General features: G+C 34.6%; 1 long non-coding RNA gene across 1 annotated transcript; it reads right to left on the reverse strand.

Annotated features, from left to right (window-relative positions):
* Positions 1–5,261: 5,261 nt before the first annotated feature.
* Positions 5,262–8,200, reverse strand: LOC148854537 (uncharacterized). Its single transcript, XR_016094791.1, has 2 exons — positions 7,961–8,200; positions 5,262–7,834 (listed from the first exon to the last, which is right to left on the reverse strand). It is a non-coding gene; the product is annotated as an uncharacterized LOC148854537 (long non-coding RNA).
* Between the last annotated feature and the right edge of the window lie 2,596 nt (positions 8,201–10,796).

Here is a 10,796-nt window from a genome sequence, read left to right on the forward strand (position 1 = left end):
CATATATAATTTTTCAATTTTATGTGATCTAAGTATCTAACCCTATATGTTGAGACTTGAGTATCTTGTAGATCTAAGATTGATCTAACATAGTCCATAATTCAATAAGATTGATCTGTCATGTGAAATTTTTAGTTTGTTTTTTTTATTTTTTATTTTTAGATTATAAATATTTATTTATTTCTAATTTTTTCTATGATCTAAATTCTAATAATAAATATTTACAGATTACAGTAAATATATGGATGATCAATTATGTGATTATGTCCATAAATCCATTCGAATTTTCTGTTATATATTTAATTTTTCAAATTTTAACTTAATTTTTAGAATAAAATGTGCAAAATAATTATTTGATGCATTATGTCCATAAATTCATTCAATTTTTCTGTTACATAAAAAATATTGCATATTTTAATTTAATTTTTAGAATAAAAAATGCAAAATAATTATTTGAAAAAAATAAATAATTATTTAGTTTTTAGAATGAAACATGCAAAATAATTATTTGATCTACTATGTCCACAAACCCATTCAATTTTTCTTTTATGTATTTAATTTTTCAAATTTTAATTTAATTTTTAGAATAAAATGTGCAAAATAATTATTTGAATAAAAACTAATTATTTAGTTTTTAGAATGAAACATGTAAAATAATTATTTGATGTATTATGTCCATAAATCCATTCAATTTTTCTGTTATATATTTAATTTTTCAAATTTTAATTTAATTTTTAGAATAAAATGTGCAAAATAATTATTTAGTTTTTAGAATGAAACGCAAAATAATTATTTGATGTATTAGGTCCATAAATCCACTCAATTCTTCTGTTATATATTTAACTTTTCAAATTTAATTTAATTTTTAGAATAAAATGCGTGAAATAATTATTTGAATAAAATTAGATATCTATTTAGTTTTTAGAATGAAACATGCAAAATAATTATTGATTTTAGAATAAAAATAATAGATGCCCATGAAGCCATTTACAAAAAATTACTTGTTTAATTTTTAGAAATTAGAATAAAAAATGCAAAATAATTATTTGAATAAAGATAAATAATTATTTAAAAGATAATAGGATATAGAAAAAGTGTTTGGTTAAATAATTACAAAATTTGCATAATTATTTGATTCAATAATTGTTAATTGTTTAATTATATTAGATAACATTTTTTTTACTAACACATTAATACTTAAAGCTTGATACTTTATATAATAATTGACTTTTTATGTGATTCATGGTGGATATTTGTGATTAAATACATATATATGATGGATAATTGGTTATTTGGTAATTAATGATTGTTATTTTTAAATTATATAATTTATTTAATTACTTGTTAAATACTTAGATTTATGATTAACTATTGGTTCTAAATTCTAATTAATTTTTGTGCATATGCATTATGATAGTGTAACACTATAAATCTGTGACACACTGATACTTGAGAGTTGGGATCTAGAATTTGACCATTTAACCCTTCGACATGGCACCCAAATAATAGAAAGGAAAAAATATTGGTTGAAAACATGGCACGAGAATTGATGGAAATCGACTCCATACAAAATGCAACTTTTGTGGGCAAGTTATGAAAGGTGGTGGTGTGGCCCATTTGAAACATCACTTAGCAAGAGGATATCCTAATGTTGTTAATTGCCCTAAATTCCCATAAGAAATTTCTAAAGCAATGTAGAAACATCTCAAAGAACAAGAGATATTGAGAAAACAACAAGAAAAGAATAAAAAAAATGATTAAAAGAACATTGGGGCTTAGAGAAGATGATGATGAAGGAGATGACGAGGACATAGAATCAAGGCCTCAATATATTAATATAGATGATGATGATGATGCAGAGCAAAGAATATATAACATGGGAAGATATGCATCACGAACTGTACAATGGGAAGAGGAGCAAGTACAATGATTTCAGAGAAGTAAGTTGTATTTGCAGATTTAGAGTATTAAGGGGGTGGTGGTTCATCACAAGCATTCTTGTCAAAGAGTAAAAGTAAATTATTCCGTACGCCGAATATGAAAAGAGTATTTTCAAAGCTAAATCCCTTTAAAAAATCTTCATCAATCAGGGACATTCATAATATTAAAAAGATTGATAGATATTTATATAGAAATAGGGATGCTACAAAGAAAAAACTTAAGGAGTATTATGAGAAAAGTTTTGGACATAATATGAAAAGAACAATTGCATAGTTTTTATCATATAATCACATTCCTGCAAATGTAACAACCTCCCCATATTATCAAATTATGATAGATGAAATAGCCAATGCAGGGAAATGTTTGAAAGGGCTTACAACTTATGAGGTGATGTGAAAGTTTTTAGATGAATATGTGACTAAGTTATAAGACAATTTCAAGGCATTCTATGAGAAGACTGACATTTATGGGCTTACTATCATTTGTGATGGTTGGATAGGGCCAACCAGATTGTCCATTATAAATTTTATAATATATTGTAATGGACAAATGATATTTCACAAATCTATTGATACATCTAGTGAGTGTCATAATGCACAATATTTGTATAAACTAATGAATTAAATGATTGATGAAATTAGTTCTGAAAATGTTGTCCAAATCATAACTGGCAATGGAAGTGCTTACAAAGTTATTGGGAAAATATTAAAAGAAAATAAAAATCACATATATTAGACACTATGTGCAATCCATTGTATTGACTTGATGTTAGAAGATATCTCAAAATTACCTAAGGTGTCTACTCTTATTGCAAAATGGCAAAAAATTATAACTTTTATCTATAATCATGCCACAATTCTCTACTTGATGAGAAAAATTACTAAAGGCAGAAAACTAATACGTCCAAGGCCCACTAGATTTGTCACTCATTGTATTACACTACAAAGTCTTATTTTTCAAAAAACAACATTGAGAGTCATGATTGATTCAGATGACTAGAGATCGTTGCAACAAAGTAAAACATCAAATGGGCAAGAAGTTGAAAATATAATCAGTAACATCAATTTTTGGAGAGTGGCTTCTCTATATTTAATATGATTGAGCCTATCATTAAAGTGCTTCGAATAGTTGATGGTTAAAAATGAGCAACAAGTGGAATTATATGCAAAGCAATGCAAAGAGATATTTTAGCAATCAAAGAAACTGTCCCAAATTCCTAGAAGAAAATCATAAACATCATAGAGAAAAGATGGAATTCACAAATCGCATATAATGTTTACAAAGCAGGCATGTTCTTTTTTAAATTTATATTATTTACAATCAATCATTTATATTGACTAAATATTTAAAATAATCATTAATATTATTATATCTTTTGAATTTCAGCATATTATTTGAATCCAACATTTTAATATTCTATGGACCTTAGTATAGACGAAGATTTGTTAAGTTTTTTGGAAAAGGTGGTTGTAAAGTTGGAGACTGGTGAAGATAATGCTGCCACTGCAATGCAAGAGGTAAGTGTAAATTTTTATATAATTATTAGTTATTATTTGTTTATTTATTGTTCATTAGTTTTTACAAATTTATAAATTATATAATATATTTTGATGATGAAAGTTATTTTGACCCAATTAACCTTGATGACATATATGATGAAGATGATCCAATACTGTCATGGTTGGTAGAGAAATAACATATATTAAGGGTGTTAGATGAGTCAAGTGATCCACCAAGACCCAATGCCTTTATTGCTAGTCAAATGGGGGTAAATGTTGATTAGTGGGTCAAAGAACAAGAGAAACAAGAAAAAAAATACAACTACTGATAGTGATGATGATGATGATGATGATGATGTTGGTGCTGGTAATGAAGATGATAACACTGGAAACAATGAAGGTGTTGATTCTAGAGGTGGTTAACATCAAGGTGATCAAAGTGGTGAATATCTTAAATATATACCATCAATATATGACTCGATACCTTTTAATGAAGAACAAAACCATCCTAGACATAGGGATTTACAATTAATGGGCAATTATGGTTATAAAAGACAAAATGAGTGGAATCAAGCCTATGGTAACCTTGAGAATGAAATAATGTAAGGCATGGGTAGCATGAAATCGATATCATCTCTAGATTATGGATATGACATGGATCAACTCAATCTATTCCTAAATCTAATTTATCTACTATGGATTATTGGCTTTTTGGTGGAGGATATGATGATAGACAAATTGATGATTCATCTTCATACAACACACAGAGTATACAATAATGTGATTCACATGATTATGGATCAAATTATCAGTCTCAAATTCATTATCAACAATGCACTTGAGAGCAATATGAAAAGTTTAGACAAATATATGTGAATTCTTACTCCACTAGGATGAATTGGAATGGATATTGTTACGTCAAAGATCAGTTTAATGTTGATATAAGTAACTTTCAACCTATACATAACTCCCTATGGTACTGATGGCCGTCACTTCTGATTCTGGGTACGATAATAAATTGCCAAGTAATGACAATTTTTATAATTTTTTATGATTCTTGTTTATTTATTAAGTATCTAATTTCAATAATATTTTATTTAAATTGATAATAAACTCCACCACTTTGTTACCATTCACCAGTTTAATGAAGCCATGAATCTAATGAAAGTAATCAAGGTATGTTCTAATTTCTAACTTCATCATATTGGGGTTTACATGTTCAATTTGTAAATTATAATAGATTGAAATTTTGAAGTTATAACTTGGAAGATTGGAAACCAATTAAGTGATTTACTAGATAATATGTTTTTGTTCCTGTATTTTAATTTTTTGTCCGTATCCATGCATATCCAAAGTATATCACGATATGTCTCTTAAATTTGTCTTTCCGATACACATAGCGTTTCTGATATTTTGAACATTGGATCTCCCTAATCATTTTTATGTTTATCGGTTTTCTTGTTATTGTTTTTTCTGTTGGTTTCATTGTTTCAATATCAATTTAATCTAAAGTGAATGAGTGGCTTCGGGTGAATCAAACTTTCCTACTAAGGGATGAGTTACAGAAGTTGAAAAAGATTAAAGCTCGGCAATCAATAAGCTTGTTATCAAGACAATTCAGGAATTTCTATGAGAATAAAATTTCTTTCATTTCTATGAGAAGAAAAAAATGAATATTTTGTGTTGGTTTTATGGAGAAGATAATGAACTTCAATGGAAAAGACAATGAACTAGAAACCATTTCAGTAGTTAAGCGAACATTGTATAAAAATGATAAGATGATTTCATAAATTAAAAAGGGTAAAATGAGTCTTTGTCTAATGTTAAAGTTTAGGGAGTCTTTACTGCAAATTGAAGTATAGGGATCATTTGTCACTGACCCTATAGCACCGGTGGAGTTCTTTATAATTTACCCTAAAAACAACTAACAAATGGGGGATTGTCGTTTATCATTTCGAAGACATCCACATCTCACCCGAACATCTCGCAAGCATGCTGTTTAAAGACGCAGAATCCAGATAAGGTGCTACAAATGGTGACGAGTTGGGGGAATCGTCATTTTTCTGCTTCTTACTTACAATGGCAATTATCTTGATGTTCAAAGCATTTACATTATTCCCGTTTTTTGCACACACACAACAAAAAAACACCTTCAACCAAACCGCAGTTCAATAGTTCAAGCTAGGGGTGTCAATGGATCGATTTTGGGTTGGACTCTATCCAAATCTAATGAAGGAAGATTTGGCCCAACCTCATAATTACGCAATATGTGGCGAAGGCAATAGCTCGGCACAACAGTGCGCCCAAGGCGCGAGCATCAAAGGGAGGTACCGGCAGTCCGAACTCCCTACTAGGAGCCCCAACTCCCTATAAGAAGCCCGAACTCTCCCTTAGGCCGCAAGCCAAACACAAAGGGCAATAACCCGAACTGGCCTGCCCCATGGCAGTTCGGGACACACCTCCATCCGAACTCAAGACTCTGCCTCGCTCACCACTCCAGCACTTCACCTCTAGGATGCCGAACTGAACAACCGTACCATGCCTGACACCGAGGAAATTCGTATCCAGGGGCGGCGCACCTGACTGACTTGGGATCTGACGCTTGACAGCCGCACTTCAAACAGTCACCTGCCACCGCCATCTCCAGTTACAAAGACGGCTCCGACAAGGAGCAGTGGTGGTTCTGTCCCAGTAGAAGGGATGACACCCGAACTGGCAGAAGCACAGAAGTAATCATACCCGACCTGACAGAAGCCTCGGAGTGAATGCGCGAAGTGGTTATAAAAGGCCCCCTACCCCCAACAACAAGGTATGTGAACTTTGCATCATCTGGTTTTATCTTGCCTTTGAGAGAATACTAACTTGAACCCGGAGTTCCCTCATCTTCTCCGTTTCAGGCTCCCTGTTGCTCTAATCAGAGGTAAGGTCGTTGACAGCTAGGACCGGCCGGATTGCGCACCATCAAAATCAAAATTTATTTGGACAAATTGGACGAATCAATAAGACATTAAATTTGGATAGACTGGATGAACCAATATGACATATTGGATTGGACCTAATCCGTCCAATGTAATCGCATATTCCCATTCTTGGGGAATTTTCTTCATAGTCATGGCCCGACCAATGGTGATTAGAGCCAAGGGCAAGCCACGACACTCCTTGACAACAACCTAAGCTAGCCGAGCTATGTGTGGATAACTCTTCAAGGTCTCCTCTCCCACCTCTATAAATAGATTCCATGCACCAAAAGGCAAACATTCAATTCTGAAATTTTTCTTGGCCTTCATGAGTCACATACTCTTTCAGATCTAGTTGTAAATATCAGCTTCGATGACTTGCCTACTGATTTTGTGGGGTCTGTTTGGTTCATAGTCGGAATCGGAATCGGAATGGCCCATTCCTATAATCTGTTTGATTCAAACAGGAATAGGAATGGGAATTAAAATCAACAGGAATGAGATTTCATTCCCATGGGAGGGATAGGGAATGGTCATTCCCTCAAACGGGGGAGTGTCATTCCAGCAAGAATGGAAATGAGATTCTGATTCCGTCCAACCAAACAATTAAAATCGGAATAACACATTCCAATTCCAATTCCAAACCCCTAATCCTGCGAACCAAACAAGGCATAATCATTGGACTGGATTAGACCAGGTCCATTTATAATAGACTCACATTGGACTGAACCGGATTGGACAAGGTCCATTTTTTTCATGAGCCGGGCACAATGAAAAAAACTTCTATATTATGGGAAATCAGGGAAAAAAAAGATTCAATTTATTTGCTGAGTTTGAAGGAAGGGTGGATGGTCAGATGGTGAATGACAGCTCCCCTCCTATAAATCGCATCTGCCCGTAAATTTAGCATCACTTCACGGTCAAATTCATTCCCCATGTACGGTGGGGCTATAAAATTCTGAAAACTCTAATTGGATTAATCAGTCATTCTCCCGGTATATTTGTGGGTTATCTTGCAAACGATAGGGTTAGGGTAGGAATAATCAAGCCCTACTTTGTTACAACGAGTGGGTAGAAGAATTTTGGGACCGATGAATCTAGTTCAGAATTCCTTTTCTTTAGTTCCACCTACAGGATGAATCTGATCGTAGATTGATGTTAAATTCATGGGCAGGATGCGATTTATAGGGGCTAGTAGTAAACTATGGGACTGTAATTTAGAATCCTGACCATGGATTGAATCATTCTTGCCTAAACACTCAGAACGTGATGCGAATTAAGAAATCCAGAGTCCTGTTGGGATTGGTGAATGGTGAGGCAAATGTAAGTTATGTTAGAGTTAAGCCCTACTCTGTTACAAAGGCAAAGGCAAAGGCAAAGGCAAGCAGCCAAGCATCTACAACCGATCTGTTTGTAACCGAGCGCCAGAGCATGATCCTATAAAATTAAATACAGCCAGATTTTTTTTCAACTTCAGAACAATGTATGGGTGATCCCAGAGTTGAGTAAGAAAGTAAAACTGTAAAAGCATACCCAGAGTGCTTCCGAGTTCCGACTACTTACCCTCCCACTGCGACCGCCGGAACCAGCTATGTAGGAGACACAACGGAGAGGGAAGAACACAGGGAGAGCTTAGGTATGGGTGGGATCGGAAAGAGAGAGGAGATTTCTAAATAATCCTGACGTTCTCTTTCCCACCCATCCATACCCAAACTATCCCTAGCTTCAGCTCCCTTTCCGCCGTCCCCCTTTGTCTACTCTTTCCTCCCACTCGCTGCTTTGGGGTTTCACTGCACTTTTGATTTTGGCACTCCCCTTATGCCTGCTTTAAATAGGCTAGCAGAGTTGCTTTGCACCGTCCAATTTGATTCTTGGTTTAAGAAATAAGATTTTTGATGGTTAAGATATTCAAGTCAAATGACGTAGCATAAACCCTTCAACACGCCACTGCGTATTGGCCAATATATTGTCATCCTCCCTTCCCCTCTCTCTCTCTCTCTCTCTCTCTCTCTCTCTAAGACCCCTATACTTCAGATTTGCGTCTTTGCGATAAAGACCTCTTACCTTTAGCCATTAGACAAATACCCCCTCCATCAACTGTCAATTAATTTCGAAAAAGATTCTTATATAATTGTTTAAAGCTTTTTAAATATTCAAATTACCTTTTTCTAATTTATTTTATCATTTTTTTTTAATTTATGAAATTATCTTACTTTGGAGTGTTCATTGTCTTGAGTTCAGGTATGTGTCCCACAACGTCTCACAGTACATCCCTGCCATGTAGTGGGAACATCTTCGGATGATATCATCATTTCTGGTATATCATCAGGAGATATTCTCAATACACGGTGGCAATAATCTGTGGGATGTTGTGGGGCGCAGATGTGAACTCCATTGTCTTCTCCAATGGAGAAGATTCATTTACAGAAAGAGAGAGAAGAGATCAGCATGTCAACATGAAGCCAGAAAATCAGAATATGTTGTTTTTTGGTCGCTTTGTTGAAGCAATATATCTCCATTTGGGTTAGTTAGGGTTTAAAAGAAAATGATAAAAAAAAAAAAGAAAATAGAGAAATTGTTCTATTTTTCCCCAAGACTTGCAGCCATGCATTGAAAACATCTTTTTATTTGTATGTTTTCATTCATGGAAAATGCTATTAATGCAGGCTGAAGTGTTGTGAGGTTGGTGTAAAGATCAATTTTATAAGAACAAAATCGAATTTTCTTTAGATCGGGTTTTAAAACATTTAAGCATGAGAATGTTTAATTGACCAAAAATAATCTTTGCCAATTTACAAGTAAACCAAACAAAAATAGCAATAATTTTTTTATATTGTATGCCATACAAATCATGTAGCAACGTACATCTATATTTTTTAATTCCAGCAATAACGAATCATTGGAACTTTGCCTACAAAATTAGTGGGCGTCATCATGCAATTTGTAGAATCAAAATTTAAATAGGTGGATTCCGCCTTACCACTTTGGAATTAATTAATTTATCTAATTGGAATTAAAAAAGAAAGAAAAAAAAATCTATGATACAGGCTTTGATTAATCACAATCCCCTGAATTTGATGAAAATCCATCTGATTGGTTACTACTATGGCTATTCCATTTATAAATGGCCCACGGGCTAAATAATGCATTTTGGGTTTCCTACCCACAGAACACTACAGCCAGTGCTCTCTCCGTACATGATAGCATACAGGTATATGATATGGTCCTAACTTCCTAAGTGTGGGTAGGAGATTCAAGCTCTAAATAATGATGAAAAGTGTAAACCTGGTGCAATTAATGATTTCAGAATGGGCTTAGCCTGTCAAAGACCAAATCTCATTAACAACCTAAACGAATACCATTGGGCTGCCAAGGTCCTTTGGGCCTAACAGGACTGGTCGGCATGTTTGTTGGGCTCCTCTTATTGTAACTCGTTATTTAAAACAATTCTTGTAAAACTATATCTTCATCTTTAATACAACACTTGCTTTAGATGAAATTCACGGTTCCTCAATCAACGGACGCCCTTTGGGCCTAGATTTATGATATGGTACGTTTAGTAATTCATCCAGCAAATGGGTGTAGATAAAAGCTGAAATAAAGAGCATCTATCCCAAAATCAAGGCCTTAACGAATCTCATATTGTCTTGGGTGTAATGAAATTCTGTTTGATCTTTATTCTTTACCACCGAGTACCGAGCTCCTGATCATAATGCTCTAACTATAGTACAGGGTGACTTTGAATTCCTGAGGATAGGTGGAGTGGAGGAAGGGACATTAAGACTGTTGAAGAAGATAAATTGCTCACAGTATATATATATATCTTATGTTTTGACAAAATATAATTTAAACTAACTAGGTACATACTCAGTAGAGTCCATTTCTGATGAAGGAAGATTTGGCCCGATCTTACAGTTATGCGATACGTGGCAAAAACAATAGCTCAGCATAAAAGCGAGCCAAAGGCGCGAACACCAAGGGGAGACACCAGCGGACCGAACTCTCTACTGTGGGCCCGAACTCACCCTTGGCCCCAAACCAGAAAACATTCCGAACTGGCCTACCTTGTAACAGTTCGGGATACACTTCACCGAACTGACCAACCTTGTAACAGTTCGATATACACTTCACCGAACTGGCCAACCTTGTAACAGTTCGGGATTCACCTCGCCGAACTGGCCAACCTTGCAACAGTTCGGGGTACACTTCACCGAACTGGCCAACCTTGTAACAGTTCGGGATTCACCTCGCCGAACTGGCCAACCTTAAAACAGTTCGGGGTACACCTCGCCGAACTGGCCAACCTTGTAGCAGTTCGGGGTACACCTCGCCAAACTGGCCCGCCCTATACATACCTCCGAACTCAAGACTTCGCCTCGCTCACCACTCCGTGTCACCT

Source organism: Nelumbo lutea, chromosome 4 (genome assembly GCF_056320005.1).
Source record: "Nelumbo lutea isolate HS-2025 chromosome 4, American lotus-T2T, whole genome shotgun sequence".
Classification (NCBI taxonomy): domain Eukaryota; kingdom Viridiplantae; phylum Streptophyta; class Magnoliopsida; order Proteales; family Nelumbonaceae; genus Nelumbo; species Nelumbo lutea.